This window comes from Elgaria multicarinata, chromosome 2 (assembly GCF_023053635.1).
Source record: "Elgaria multicarinata webbii isolate HBS135686 ecotype San Diego chromosome 2, rElgMul1.1.pri, whole genome shotgun sequence".
NCBI lineage: Eukaryota > Metazoa > Chordata > Lepidosauria > Squamata > Anguidae > Elgaria > Elgaria multicarinata.
Window position 1 is genome coordinate 100,098,358 of NC_086172.1, and position 16,630 is coordinate 100,114,987.

Below are 16,630 nucleotides of genomic sequence, written 5' to 3' on the forward strand. Positions count from 1 at the left end.
GTTAGCTGGGGGAAAGGCAACTGCGACTGGGGAAGGCAATGGCAAACCACCCCACTACAAAGTCTGCCAAGAAACCATCAGCGAAAGCAGGCGTCCCTCTAGGAGTCAGCAATGACTCAAGTGTTTGCACAAGAGGTTCCTTTCCTTTCCTAACAGCTTTGTATAGAAAAGCTCTAAGAACATAAGTTAGCCTGCTGATTTTATTTATTTCATTTGTACCCTATCAATTTGTTTTCTATCAAGAAAAATAGCATTCAAGGTGGCTTAGAGTGCAGTCCTATGGCGATGCCCATAAGCCTCTGAACTCAGAAGCTTACAGGCATCCTATGCGGAGGAGTACCTCCATGCACCTCGTGCTCTGCATTTTGGCTAAATGGACTTTGCCGATCTAGAGGAGCAAAATAGAGTTGGAGGGAAGAAGGCTGGGGAGGACGTGGGATATGTTGTATCCTGGCTTCCCCAGTCCCTCTCCTCCCCACCCCACCCACCAGCATGCAACCTGAAAGAGGCAGCTGGTGTAATGAGTTGAACGGGGAAGGAAGGTGCAGCTTTCTGGATCCACATTTGAAGCACTGTCTCTGCCCTCGGATCCAGGAATCCGAAGTATCCTTGGCCCTAGACACTGTCTAGGGGGCATAGGATTGCTCCCTTAGAATCATAAATAAAACCTGATTAAAACAATAACAAATTAAATGCACTAAAACACAATTAGGAACATAGCAATGAAAGAATAAAAGCATTATTCAACTCAACAGAGAAGCTTACATGCCAACAGCCTGCTTGAATGAAAATGCCTTTGTCTGCCGGCGGAAAGACAGCAGAGAGGTAGCAAATCTAGGTTCCCTTGGCAGGCAGTTCCACAGCTTGGAAGCTGCCACCAAGAGAGCCCTCTCTTGGGTCACCATCAAATATGCTTCTGATGATGGCAGTGTCAAAAGAAGTAAGTGTGTAAGGTCTGAGGCTGCATTCCTATACACAGTTAACTGGCAGAAGCCCCACTGAAAGCAATGGGACTTACGTACTTGCTGTATAGTCCAGTGGTTCTCAAACTTTTTCAGGTCACCGCCCCCTTGGTACCACAAACTCATGCCCAGCGCCCCCTACCCTATAAAAACCATTATTGAGAATAACGGTTTTCAATGACCCACCAAGGAAGATAATAACAATAAAATTCAAAACAGTAACGTTTAATTGAATACTTTATTCAAAATCCAATTAGTGTGCCCTGCCAAAATTAGTTTGCCCTGGCTGCAAACAGAGGCGTTCGCTCTCTTTTCCCTCCCTCCCTCGGCAAGCCTGGGGCGGGTGCTTCCCATTTAGAGGGGATTCTAGGAGTTGAAGGACTTTTTTCTGTCTAAACATGCATAAAATTGTGCCTTTAACTTATCATGTCACACTAGCATGAATACAGGAATCAAATAGGATTTCCTTCTTCAGTGGAACACACTTACTTAGGAGAAAGCACCATTTTGTTATAGGAAAGGATAATGTATTTTAATTAAAATTTTAAAATAATTATCTGCCACCTGATACAGAGTTTTCCTATGGAAAACCTGGCTGGGACTGAAGTAGAGGGGCACTAATTTTACTGTAGTTATTGTCTTTAAATATGGTTAAATATCCCACAGTTACCTTTCTATTCTATTTCTACAATTCATTTTCTCCTGTCTTTTCATCACCCTCTCTTCGTTTTCAGGCTGAATCCTATGCACATTTATCTCAGAGTAAGTTCTATTGATCTCAGTGGGGCTTACTTCTGAGTAGACATACTTAGGATTGTGCTGCAGCTCTGTTTTTATGGTGACACAAGATACACACATACCATGTTTACCAAAAGAACGCTTGAAAAAAGGGGGTTGGACACCCTGAAATAAGCAAGGGCAGATAGGAATTGCTTCAGCAAGCATTCTGGGAAAAGGTGCTGCTGAATCTTCTTTAGCCAGGAAGGACCTGGGGAATTGCAATTCTCTCCTCCTCCCCCTTTTTCTCTCTCTCCAATCCTGTTGTAGTCCAGATTTTTTTGGGGGTGGGAGCACACACAGAGACACACAGCATCTCTCCCTCTCCAACCCCTGCCCCCCCAAGCCTCACAATAGCTGCCGGGCTGATTAGGACAGGAGGCAGCAGCTCAGAGGGGAGATGGCCCCAGTCTGCAACTCCTGATGGGGGAAGGGAGCCTGGTGATGCCTTTACTTGCAGCAGTACAAGCAGTCCTGATCCCCACCCACCCAGCCAGCTGCTGTTCTTGGCAGCTGCTCCACCACCGGCCGTCCTCCACGTGCTCCTTCCTCTCTGCCGCAGGGCTGCTGCTCTCGCCTTGTGCAGCAACTATCATGAGAGGTCTGCCAGAGCAGCTTGTAGGAGGGAGCAGCTCTGGCCGAGGGAGCAAGCGAGCAGGCGGCGGTGGCTCCAGCAGGAAATAAGCCCTGGGCCCTTCTAGGCAGGAGAAGAGTGGGCAGAGCAGCTGAATTTGCCACTGTTTCCTGCTCTGCTGCCTCCTGTGGGCGCTTCCCCCACCCCCTACTTCTGGAGGGGCCACTGTGGGCTTGAGATAGGAGGAGAGAGCGGCTGCGGGAGTGAGAAAGTCCTTCCTGAGCAGGAGTGGTTTTAGGACCTTCTGGAGAGACCACTTTGAGCACCCTCCTGCCATCCCTTTGCCTCTTAACGCCCCCCATGCAATTCCACCCCCCCAAGGGGGCGGTACCTCCCACTTTGGGAACCACTGTCCAATCAAAAGTCCAATCAAAAGTGGAAGAGAACTTCTTTTTCAAACCAAAGATGAGTTCTAGGTAGGGGTGTGCACGGACCCCCCGCTCCGCTTCAATTGCAGATCCGCCATTTTCCGGAGCGGGTCGCTCCGCTCCACCCCCGCTCCGCCCACTTCCGCTCCGCTCCGCTCGGAGCTCCGGATCCGGATCCGGAGCTCCGTTTTTGCCCCCCATAGGGTTGCATTGAAAGCTAAAAAAGTAAACAACTTTTTTTCCGTTGAAGTTAGAAACCTCACGTTTGGCACCATGACACCTCATGGGCGTATACACACACACGCCAAGTTTCAAGGCAATCCCATCATCCCCTGATTTTTGGCGAATTTTTGAAAATCGGGCACCCCATTCACACCCCTTGGGATAGCTCCGTCAATTTGCATGTTAGAAACCTCAAACTCGGCACCAGGGCAGCTTATCCATGTGTCCACATGCACGCCAAGTTGCAAGCAAATCCCATCATCCCCTGATTTTTGGCGCGGCTTAAACTTTTTAACTCACCCCAAATCAAGTCCCATTCTACAACTACGTCAATTTGCACGTTAGAAACCTATCCTTTGGTCCCATGACAGCTTACCCATGTGTCCCCATGGACACCAAGTTTCAAGGCAATCCCATCATCCCCTGATGTTTGGGGAACTTTTGAAATTTGAACACTCCAGTATGTCAGGGATTTAAAGTTGCAATTGCAGACAGCTCAATGGGGCCAGTTCCAAGGCAATCCCAACATGCCACGAGATAACCCTAAATCTTCTTGCACATTTGAAAAAGGGATTATTGAATTTGATAAAGTCTAAGTGAGCGCAGGAAGGACTTCTCCCCTTAGTCAAAGCAAGACACATACACCATCGCTGCAAGGCGGGAAGGGGAGAAGGGAGGGAAAGCAGGCAGGCAGCATGCATTGTAGTGCCGCAAGGATGACTTGAGCACTAACGCATAGCAAACCAACCCATAAGTGGGCGCAAAGTGAGGCAAAGATGGCTGGTTCTTTCTTTCTAAGCCAGCAGTTACGCCTTGAGGGGCACAGAGGAGGACGATTGGGAGCAAACCAGGCACCAGGCAGGCAGAGAGGCAGGCAGAGTAGGCGAGGAGTCAGTCCTGGCAGATGCCCCACCACAGCAGCACCCCGGGGGAGGCGGGCAGGCGGGCAGGCAGGCAGGCAGGCTGCGGGCATTTCTGGGGGCACAAGGAAGTGATGGCTGGTTTCTAAGCCAGCATTGCAGTTAGTCACGCATTGCAAACGCAAACCATCCCAGCGAGTCGGTCACCGAGGAGGACAGGCTAGCAGAGGGGCAGGCAGAGTGACATGTCATAGATCTAGTATTGGGGAGGAGTCAGTCCCGGCAGATGCCCCAACACAGTAGCACCCTGGGTGGGCATTGGAAAACGCCATCTTGTGGGTCAATACTTCCCCCACACCATGTCCTGCAGGGTTGCCTGCCTAACCCTTGTGGGGATGGGAGATGGAGAGCTTAGAGTGGCAGTGCCAGCAGCAGCCTTCGGCTTTCCCCTGGAACCAGTCGCCTTGCCCGCCTCTTTCCCCAGCAAGATCGCCTGGTGCTGCCTATGAAGATGCATCTTCATGCTGCTGGTTCCATAATGCCCTGTCGATGAACCCCTGCTTAGGCTGAGTTTGCAGTGGCGACAGACAGCAAAGCGGGGATCCGCTCCCAACTCAAAGTGGTCCCACACGATGCTTGTCTTTCGTTTCCGTGGTGACACCACCAATTGCCCGCCTGAGCTCTCTGGTGTTGCCACAGAAACAGGGGTGTGGGATGAGACTGGGGAGAGAGCCTCAGCCTGCTGCTGCTCCTCCTCAGCCCCCACATCCTGGAGGCCCACCGCCTCCTCCTCCTCCCCCCCCTCCACTGTGCTGAGGACCTCGTCTAGGTCCATCATCGGGCTCGTGGGCTGAAAGGAGAATGAAGGAGTTGGGGATACTCCTCCTCCTCTAATGGCACTGCTGCCACGTGCCTCTTGCAAACGGGCACTTTTCCCATTCCCACCCTCAAAAAGAGAACGCCGGGCACAAGTTGCAGAAGAGAGTGGCTCTGCCTGCTGCTTGTCCTGCTTCTGTTTTGGAGCAGTCAGCCAAGGAGTTGCCCATTTGATTTTCACAGGAGGAGAGGCAGCCTGCTGGCAGCCTGAGCCTTGCTGCTTTCAGCACGCCTCCTTCCTCTTTTCATGATGACTAATAAAATATTAATACTACTAATACTATGTATAAGGTCCTACTAAGAATATGTATAAGAAGAATATAATATGTTTAAATGTAGGGAAATGGGACAAGAAGAATAAAATATACTACTACTAATATGTATGAGAATATACTAATATATATATATACTACTAAGAATATCTAAAAGAATATAATAATATGTTTAAGAATATTACTAATAAATGTAGGGAAATGGGACAAGAAATGGGACAACCACTACTATAAGAAGAACAAAATATGAATACTACTAATAATATGTATGAGAATATATACTAATAGACTACTAAGACTATGTAAAAGAATATAATAATAATATGTTTAAGAATAGGGAAATGGTGTGCGTATGCTTTCCCCAAAATGCTCAATCTGTGGCTGCACAAAAGCAGCCCACTCTGTCCAAGTTACACAGAGAAGAAAAAGAGAATCAATTTTTTTTGGTATATTTTGGTATATAGAAGATAGAAGGAAACACAATCAGGATTTAAGAGAGGGGAGGGGGGAAAAGAACCAACCACTACTATAAGAAGAACAAAATATGAATACTACTAATATGTATGAGAATGTATACTAATAGACTACTAAGCCTATGTAAAAGAATATAATATAATATGTTTAAGAATAGGGAAATGGTGTGCGTATGCTTTCCCCAAAATGCTCAATCTGTGGCTGCCTGTTGAACTTGACAAAAGCAGCCCACTCCGTCCAAGTTACACAGAGAAGAAAAAGAGAATCAATTTTTTTTGGTATATTTGGTATATAGAAGATAGAAGGAAACACAATCAGGATTTAAGAGAGGGGAGGGGGGGAAAGAACCAACCACTACTATAAGAAGAACAAAATATGAATACTACTCATATAATATGTATGAGAATATATACTAATAGACTATGTGAAAGAATATAATAAAATATGTTTAAGAATATAAATGTAGGGAAATGGGACAAAAAGTGTGTGTATGCTTTCAAAAGAAAGCTTTCACAAAAGCAGAACAGTCAGGCTTTAATACAGGGAAGGGGGGGGGCAACCAACCCAACCACACACTCCAAAATTCAAAAATAAAGTTTATATTAAATCAAAGTAAGGGGAAAACACAGGGCAAACTAAGCTACAAGTCAGAAAGAAGCAAACAAACACACACACGCACCAAACTAAACCTATCCTAATCTATCTCCAAAGTCCAAAGCAGGAGCACTAACTAACTAAGTGTTCCCTCCACGAACGCCAACCCACAAAGAGACACAAAACAGAAAGTTCTCAGGGTGGGTCTGCCTTAGTCCCGCCTCCAACGCTGGGATTGGAGGAGGATGCTTTCTGAGGAGATCAATTCTCATCAGGATTGGGAGTTGAATGTGCCTGTCATCGCTTCCAAAAAAATAAAAAAATAAATAAAAAAAACCCAAACCCCGATTTTTAACAAAATATTGCACGTGAACCACAGCACGCAGAAAGTTGAGAGTAGTCTCAAAATGACCCCCATCCACGACTCTCTGTGCACAAGAATTTTCAGAATGATAGCTTAAACCCCCCCCAGTTATCCCCGATTCTTTCCCTCAATGCAATCCTATGGGCGAAAAGCCGAAACGCAGTTTGAGCCGTGCGGTTGACCCGATTTTCAAAAAAATATAGCACGCGACACGGACAACGCAGAGAGGTGAGAGTGGTCTCAAAATGACCCCCATCCACGACTCTCTGAGCACAAGAATTTCCAGAGCGATAGCTTCAAAAACATCGTAGTTATGCGCGATTATTTGCCGCAATGCAATCCTATGGCGAAATGTTTTCAAGATGGCGACCGGAGCGCTCCGCCTGAACTCGGAGCTCCGAAAAATGGTCGCTTCTCTTCGCCTTGCTTCTAGGGGGTCCACGGTCCGCTCCTACTCCGCCTCTGGGTAAGGCGGAGCAGGCCAATCCGCTACTGCTTCTACGCTCCTAATCGGAGCGGAGCACATCCCTAGTTCTAGGCAAGGTAGGTTTTACACTGTAATTGCAGAAATGGACCATTTAAAAAGCAAGTGCTTTAAATATTACTTGAAACAGTTTAAGGTTAACATTAAATACTGAAGATGACAGTTTCGTACTCTGTTAAACATCCTAGAATAAGGACTACCTGGTCCTGTTCTCTTACTAACCCAGATGAAATGCTCTGCATCATTCATAAATATGGATTGAAAGGGTGGAAAGATAATCTTTAACCATGGTGATGTAAAGCTGTTGAAGAGTAATTGATTGGCATTAAGTAGTCTTGACACACTCCATTAGTTTCTCTCTCTTGGAAGCTGTTTGAATGAATAATGCGAACGAATAATGCTGTTTTCATCTTGCCCTTACAATTTGCTTGGGGACGGTTTACTGCCTTTCTCTTGGGATTCTTGCAAATGCGATGCACGTAGAACGGTGCTTTATTTTTAAATCTGAAGATTAGTTGAAACCCCAGGGAGCTCATATGAATAGCTGCTTCTTTCATTCATTTCATGTATTTTACAGTCTTAACTACGTCTACAGTCAGATGGACTTCCTGTCAATGCCAATGTGGAAGCAGTATTATCTTCCCAGCGTCTCACTGTTGACAATGCTTAAATTCTGCCCGACTCCCCTTTCCTGAAAATTTCCTCACACAGATGCCATCAACCAGACCAGCAGCAAAGAAGTACATGTCAATGGAAGCACGTTGGCTGCAGCAGAAGCTGCGTGTCCTTATATAATGACCGTTTAGATGGTTCCTAAAAGGTCTGCCTTTATGTGCTCAGAGTAATCTAATACAGGAATGCAACCATCAGCTCTGATGAACTATAATGAGGGTCTCCATCAATAATGTATAGAGTCATCACTTTTTATCCATCCATTTGTTATTATTGCTCCTGCACCTGTATGGGGAGGCATGGGGAGGGAGAAAAGTGACTTGATAGTGAAGTCACAGTGTCTGCAGGTTCAGAGTCCCAAGGTGAAGTGGGTGCGGAGGAGTCTTCCAACATTCAAATTAGGCTATGCAGGTCATGGAATGGTTACAAGGCTGAACCTGGAGCTGCCCCTAGCGTTACACAGGCCCCTTTTACCTGTGGATCACAGGAAGAAACTTGGCAGTCTTGATAATAACTGCAGAGCCTAACTCGTGCCCATCCTTAGTGGAAACAGGTTCCTTGGTAGATGGAAAACAAAAGTAGAGAGAAACTAGGCAGAGTTGATATTAACAAAGCTGGAGAACATTCTAGATGGTCTACTAAGTAAAGAAAAAAAAAGGGGGGGGCAATAGAAGCAAAATGAGTAGCTTTACTTAGTAGATAGAGGGCATGTACCTGCAGAGAATCAAGTACCAGCTTCAGGTGGTTTAAAATCCTCTTCCTCCATTATACCAGAATAATGTTCTCATGGAACAGAATCACTGTGTCACTGAGAGCTTCATCCCACGTACCTGCTTCCCTCGGATTATCCCCGTAGTGCTAAGCTTTCGCGGTTGTTGTTTTTGCTACCAGGTGACAGAGATCCTTTGCATACCAGGAAGTGAGTTTAAGGGGGGAATGTAAAAAAAAATCATAAAAAATCAACAGATGATCCAATTCAATTCAAATTTGGAATGCTTAAAGCTGTCCCTAATATCTATTACTGTGCCAATTTTGGTGTCTTTTTCTTTAAAGCTTACACAGATGCAAGCATATCTTAAAAATCCTGTTCCTGTGCCCCAGCGGCGGCTCGGAAGATACGCTCAAAATGTAGGGGCTAAATATGGCGAATCTTTTTGCTTTATAGCACAATTAAGGCAGGATGCATGGGGGTACTTCACAATCAAAGCAGATTATAAGTTGGAAAACTTCTGAGTCCTTTGCATGCAATTCGCAGTGATTGCACAGTATAACGCTGGTGTGATAAAGCTCTAAAGCAAAACACTGTGGAGCAGTCCAGTTTATTCAGTGTCAGCAGCCCCCAGCAGGAGGCTCTCACGACTTAGCTACTGTTGTTTTGGAATACCTTGAGTCAAATGAAACATATGGTAAGAAAAAGCAGGGCTGGATACCAGGGCAGGCTGTTGGCTCCAATGTCAGTGGGGAGGTGAGTCTGCTCCGGGTTTCAGTCGGAACCAGTCAGAACTCTGAAGGAGCTATCAGAGGAGTTCTGACTAGTTCTGACTGAAATCTGGAGTGGAATTACCACCCTACTTGCAAAGGAGCCACTAACCTCCACCGTTGAATACCACTGAGTCCTTTCATGAAAGAATGAAAATTGAATGTTGTTTGCCTAGAACCAAGTCTTATACACCTTGGAATGGTAATTATAGCAACAGATGTACCCAACCAGAGGACCTACCCATCACTCAGTGCTCCAGTATTCACCAGAGTCATCAAGCGAAGGAATGATCATCCCCTCACAGAAAGTTCCACAGGATTGGATCTCAGAATACACCCATGTAGTCCAATGGTCCAACTTGATGGATCACTGCCCCTAGGATGGCTACAGCAGGGCCGGTGCCAGACTAACTTGCGCCCTAGGCAAGGCGAGCTACTTGCAACTCACACCCCCCAAAATTGCCAACTTCAATTTTTAAGAACAGATGTTTTGTAGAAAAAATAAAAAGTCCAAAACTTGAACTTATTATGTTTTTTTCTTAAAACAGTTAATTTGTATAAAACTGTGACCCTTAAAGATCATTACTGCGCCCCTCTGAGGTCTGTGCCCTAGGCAGCTGCCTAGTTGGCCTAATGGTAGCGCCGGCCTTGGGCTGCAGTATGGTCTCACTGCAAAGGGCAGCTTAGGCCTTTGCTCCTTGCCCAGTCCAGGCAAGCACTTGTATAGCTGCTGCCTGTGGAGGACAGCCAGGGCTGTCTACATTATGCAAAATACTCTGTCTGACCAGAAAAGCTGGATCCCGTATCATGCAAAAGGTGCTCAAGTAAACATCCATAAATTCTCTCATTTTGCTTCATATGTTGTAGATCGTTTGTTAGTTCGCATAATTTCTTCAGCTTTTGCTAGTCCCACAAAGGGTGTGTGTGTGTAGCTATAAAGGCCACTGAAGTCCAGATTACCCACCAGTAGGCATTTTATATAGAAATTCTTCTGAGTTTTTGAGATTTCTCCAGGCATTTGTCATACATTTTCAAATATATATTTGCAATTGTCAAATGCTGGAAAATGAAAGCTGAAAAAGCTTACTGACTGATGCTGTCTTATGCCAGCGGTTCTCAACCTGTGGGTCGCAACCCCTTTGGGGGTCGAACGACCCTTTCACAGGGGTTGCCTAAGACCATCGGAAAACACATATTTCAATTTGTAACAATGGAAATACATCCTGCATATCAGATATTTACATTATGATTCATAACAGTAGCAAAATTACAGTTATGAAGTAGCAACGAAAATAATTTTATGGTTGGGGGTCACCACAACATGAGGAACTGTATTAAAGGGTCGCGGCATTAGGAAGGTTGAGAACCACTGTGCTATGCTAAGCCTAATGCTGATGATGTAACGTACTTTTGAACCTATTTGGTCCCAGCAGCACCAAAATTAAAAGCACAACAATACAAATCCAAATAAAAGTGAACATTGAAAAGCACTCCTGTAGCATCCCTGGCAACTCCTCAGCCACCCATCAATCATGATTTTGGTTGGTGACAATGCTCTCACATTATCCTTTGGTAGGAACAGTGGAAATGACACCCGACAACATTGACCTACACATGAACTGCTGTTCCAGGCCTAAGACATTTTTCTGCATCAGGTGAAGGACAAAATGGAGTGCCCCCCGCAACCCTTCCCTTCTACATAACAGAAGCTGGCCAGGCTGCTTGTTGAATCTTAATTCAGTGCTGGAAACAGAACTGCATCTAACACACCTGAGGGCATCAGGTTTGTTTAGGGAACACAGGGCGGGCTACGTGATACACAGAGTTCCAACATCTCATTTGTTCCAGCTATTGGGCGGTATAGAAATGTAATTAATAAATTAATAAATAAATAAATTTCTGCTTCCCACCTCCCACTATCTGCAGCTGCCTCACTCTGTCTAATGGGAGGTCCGGCCATTAGCCTTGTTATGCTTCTACTGTCCCTCACTCTTCTCACTTCTTCCTCAACATTTTGCTGATTCAACATGGTGACTAGGAGCGTATTAAAAGCATCATGTATCATGCATAAAATATGCTCATGTCGTTCACGTTCACAGGCACTGAAAACAAGAGAGAGATGAGTTGGCTCCTGTGCACTCTCCTCCTTCTCCCTGTGGAATGTCCTGGGGGAACAAAACTATATTCTTGGATAACAGTCCTGGAGAACACTGGGAACGCAAGTATTTAAATCCACACATTTAAATTCAGCCTGTGAGTTGCCATCTTCTTGCTGTCAAAGGAATGTTAATCCTTTCCAGCATCCATGAAAGATGTTTCCTCTTCAGTGAGAAAATCATCATTAATTGTTGTGTTAATTATATGTTTGATTTTTTAAAAAAATCAGGTATAAGAAAGAAAGCAAGGAAAGGAAGACAGGTCAGGGATAATGAAAGCAGCATCTCTTTGGCGCATGTCTTTTGTCTGAGTCATAGCATTAAGCCGCCTTCCCCAAGATAATTTGTAAGCCAGGAGGGAGCATGTCAAGGTGGAAATGATGGAGCATTCATCCTCTTCAGGCTTTGAAATTGTCATCCCTCAGTGGCTGATGGATACTCAAGCTCCCTCATATTGTCAGAATGAAGCATCCACCCATCTAGTAGTGCATGGGGAGGGGAGGGGAAAAGAATAACAGTTTCATAAAGATCTCTTACAAATTGAATGAGAAATAAATAGCTTTAGAGGCTCAATGCAGAACAACCTGACTTTCTCTAGCCTTATTCAGACATTTGAGGGTCCCGCTTGCAGGGAGCTGTCTATCTTTCCATAGACAGCTGCCCTTGCAAACACAGTGCTGATCATGTACATTAAGAAGGCAGGTCCAGAGGTGTGCTTGATGTGAAAGAACATAAGAAGAGCCATGCTGGATCAAATCAAGGGCCCATCTAGTCCAGCACTCTGTTTACACAGTGGCCAAACAGCTGTCGACCAGGGATCTACAAGTAGGACACGGTGCAACAGCACCCTCCCATCCCAGAATGGGTGTATAGCCTTACTGCCTCTGATACTGGAAGATAGGGCCAATGGTGAGCTTTAGTTGCTGCATGCCAACCAGATGAGCACATTGAGAACTCACAAAAAGCTCAACCTTTTTCAGGTCAAATTACAGGATCCAAGTTTGTTTGCAGAGAGATATGGAAGTGGAAGAATTGAGACTTAGGATGCAATCCTATGCGTGTTTTGACAGAAAAAGTCCTGCTGGCTTGGGGATCTGGGAGATGTAGGACTTTCTTCTGTTCAAACATGCATAGGATTGCCCCTTAAATATATTTTCAGATGAATTTAATATATTGAAATGGGTTGCTTCAGTTTTGGTTCTAGTCATGTAATTCATGTTCATTATTTTGAATTGGTTTGTAATCATGGATTATAAATGAAAATTAATATAAAATTATGCAAAAAGACAAATATAATTTAAAATGCAAAAACTACATATAGAAGTAATGTTAATACTATATATTATACAGGCTTGGGAACACACTGGTCATTGGGATGACTGTGGCTACCTCCGTGTAATGCCTGGTTCATAGTAACATTGTCCTACATGATACCAGCGTCATGTAAATTATGATACAGATTAAACAAAATAGCAGCAGCAGCTGTTGATATATGGGACTTAACAAAGTTTTAACAATTTGCTCCTGCTTTATTTATAGATTGGCACAAACCATTCCCTCAGGGTGGTGGGGTGGGGAGGAAGGGACATCTCCAGGGGCTATTATGAGAATCTCTGCTCATTGCTGCTGCCTCAGTACTGTCCCAGATTTTTAAAGCCAGCTGTTCATGTCTCTCAAACCCAGAGAACAGAAGGAATTTAAGCTTAGGAACTGGGCTACGTTGTGTGCCAGGTCCCTCAGGAGAGGATTAGGGGACCTGATGCATCGGTGGAAGTCATACTACAGAGTTTTCTAGAAGCAAGCTGCTCTGCTCCTTCCTGGTTCCCGACTGGGTCCTGATCCAGGGTCTGGGCCTGCACTAGATTTCTCCTCCTCTCGACTCAAATAGAAAATACAAGAGGGAAGACCATAAGGAGCCAGATGGATGTGAGGGTGGAATGTCATAGGGGGCAGTGGGTTTTGATGGGTTTTCAGAGGCTGTAGGTTCCTTGATGCCCCTTTCTGTACTGGGGGCCATGGTGGAGTTCTGCTGCTGCTCTACCCCAGAGAAGGTCTCCTTAGACAAGGTGGATTCTGGTAAGCCTGATCAGGGAAATGGTTGCTTCCTCTGGATTCTACTTCCCTCCTGACTTAGTTTAAAATGGTATTGGCACCAGATAAGGGAAGAAGAGGGGCATGTGAAATGTGAGAGTCAACCCCTCTGATTCAAATGCTACCCATAAGAATATCAGACAGACCCTACTTTGAAGAAAGCACCCTGACTCCTATCTGCCTGGCAGACTATGCTATATGATTGTACATTTTTACACAAAACAATGCTAAATATGAACTGGAATTAATCCATAACCCTGAGGGTTCCAAGGCAATAAATGGTGATATTAACTCAGTAACGTCAATCTGTGAAACAAAGAGAGAACAAAATAGCCAACAAAACTGTAACAAAATCTTCAAATGTTGTTCTTGAATTTGCTTTCTGAATGCCGATGATTGGTTTGGGGGAGTATTTCACATACAGTTGATGAAGTTCATAATTTTTTTAATTGGGGGGGGGGGAGATATTTGGCCAGATCTACACCAAGCAGAATATAACACGTTGTAGTGTGCCATGGGCCTGAACAGTTATCAAAACTGTTATAAACCGTTATAAAGCAGTAGTGTAGATCCTGCTTTTTTACTATCTATTTCATTTATCCGATCTGTTTTTATAACACCTTTCACTCATGCTCCCAGGGTGGTTTATGACAGAATATTACATATCTCTATCTCTATCTATCTATCTATCTATCTATCTATCTATCTATCTATTATATTATAAGAAGTGTGATACTTAGGAGTAGTATTTTCATTGCTTTAATTCTCTCGTAAACTGTCCTGGGAGTAGGAGTAAAGTGTGTTTTAAAAATACATAGAATAAATGAAATATATAGTAAATAAGCAAAGAAACAAATACCTAACACTGTGCATCTTGCTGGCTGAGGTTTTAAAGCAAACCAGCCTTCCACGTGGTGACTTTTAAAAGAAATTCCCTGATAGCTATACTGCAGAAAAGCCACCAGGGGACATCAAAGCATAAAAAGAGAAATGGCTCTGATGTTATAGGCCTAGAGGAGGGATCTTTAGAATGAAGCTTGTGGAGATGAAAAGGCAATAGGCCAGGAGGTCATTGTTTAAGTGGAAGAAGACAACCAGGTTAACAACAAATCTCTTCCATGCATTTAATTTATATTCATTTATACACAATCTAAAGGTTCTCTGGGTAGGAAGCTATCTGAATGTCTCAATTATTTGGTACTTTGTGGCATGTTGATTTTGGACAAGCGTATTCTCAGTCTGGACTTATTTTTCTGTTCCCAGAGCTCCTTAATATTCTAGTGGACAATATTTGGAGGTGTGAAACAGGAAACTTTTTTTTAACTTACGGCATAAAAATCTGTCTTTATAGGCAACCCACAAAGCAATAAAAATAAAGGCCTCACTTTTCTTTTCTCTCTTCCTCCCCACTTCCCCCCTCACTTTTGGGTCCCCCCCCCAATACATTAGTACCAAGACAAATCCCTTTTAAAACCTGCATTATTTATGGAACTAAACAGAAAAATAAATTTATGCATAAATGAATGGGAACATGTTGCTAACAGAAAACCACACAATGACTACATTAGGCAGACACCAATGTCTCATTTTAGTCTGGGGCAATTAAATATTTTTGGCTTTATAAAGCAGATAGTATTGCAGTAAGTAAAGTAGTAGACAAAATAATAATAATAATAATAATAATAATAATAATAATAATAATAATAATAATAATAATTCTTAACTGCCTCTCCCTCTGGATCGAGGTGGGGAACAACATTAAATGTAACAATACAATACATATAACTGGTTAAAGAGCACATAAAACCAATACAATATTAAAATAACAATCACAATATCTTAAAATTCTTAGGTTTAAAATTCATCTGGGTAGGCCTGCCTGAAGAGACTAGTCTTTATTGGTCCATGTCATGTGGTACCTGCTGCTATACTAACTATTTTTCAGGTTAAAATGTGAATTCCTTATTGTTTTGTGCTGACAATATTTCTGAAAGCCAGGTCAATATTTCTGGGATCAGTTACCCTGTGGTCCCTTTTATAATCAATGTATTATTTAGACTCCTACACACAAAAAAGAGGAACATTGAGCTTGCAAAGAAGCAACTCACATGGAAATTAAAGTAGGTTTGTCCCAAGGTAAATCCTAATTTTCCCAGCAACATAGTATTGTCATTTGATTGCTATGAATACAAAACATCCATCATATCAAAACACTTGCTTGCAAGAAAATAGCTGGGAACCTAAATAACTGCATATCATAAAAACTGATCATATGGAAAGGCTCTGAGCTTGTTTTAAGTGTTTGCTGCAGGTCTCCTAGGGCAGGATCTACACTACTGCTTTAAAATGGTTTATAATGGTATTGACAACTGGTGAGGCCCATGACACACACCATATACAGCTTTCAAACTATATTCAAAGTGTTATAGCCTGCTTGGTGTAGATCTGGCCTCTGTTGGTGACAAAGTGATGAAACTCTGGAATCTGTAGCTGAAAGGATTTCAGGAAGCAAGACAGGGGCAGACTTGTAACTGGGACCAGTCAAAATAAACACTGCTCCTGGACTAGATGACCCAACAGTATGACACGGTTTTATATATTCATATGAAAGGGCTGGGTCCAGATTTAAGAGTGAGTATCTGGGCTTGGGGAAGTAGACTTTCCCACCCACTCTGCCTTCCATGTCAGCCCCTCTAGCCTCCTGAAAGTGCTGCAGACAGTCAGGAAACTGTGCTGAACAGGGTGAGTGGTGATGTGGGGGAAGGGGGATCCCCAAAATTGGGCAGAGGGAGTGTCTGCAGGAAGAACTCTTCCTTTCACAGAAGACAGATCCTCGATTCAACCAAATTCCCAAACAATCTCATACACAAAACCATCTCAAGTTTAGATTTTGTATATTTCCTAACTGTGTCATCCAGATTTGTTTGGTACTATGTGTGTGTGGGAGGGGAAGAGAGGATCATACATGAAAATAACTATAATTTTTGACTCAACACAAAGGAAAATGAACAAGCCGCTCTTCTTCTTCTTCTTCTTCTTCTTCTTCTTCTTCTTCTTCTTCTTCTTCTTCTTCTTCTTCTTCCACTTCTTCTTCTTCCTCTTCTTCTTCTTCTTCTTCTTCTTCTTCTTCTTCTTCTTCTTCTTCTTCTTCTTCTTCCACTTCTTCTTCTTCCACTTCTTCTTCTTCTTCTTCCACTTCTTCTTCTTCTTCTTCTTCTTCTTCTTCTTCTTCTTCCACTTCTTCTTCTTCCACTTCTTCTTCTTCTTCTTCCACTTCTTCTTCTTCTTCTTCTTCTTCTTCTTCTTCTTCTTCTTCTTCTTCTTCTTCTTCTTCTTCTTCCTCTT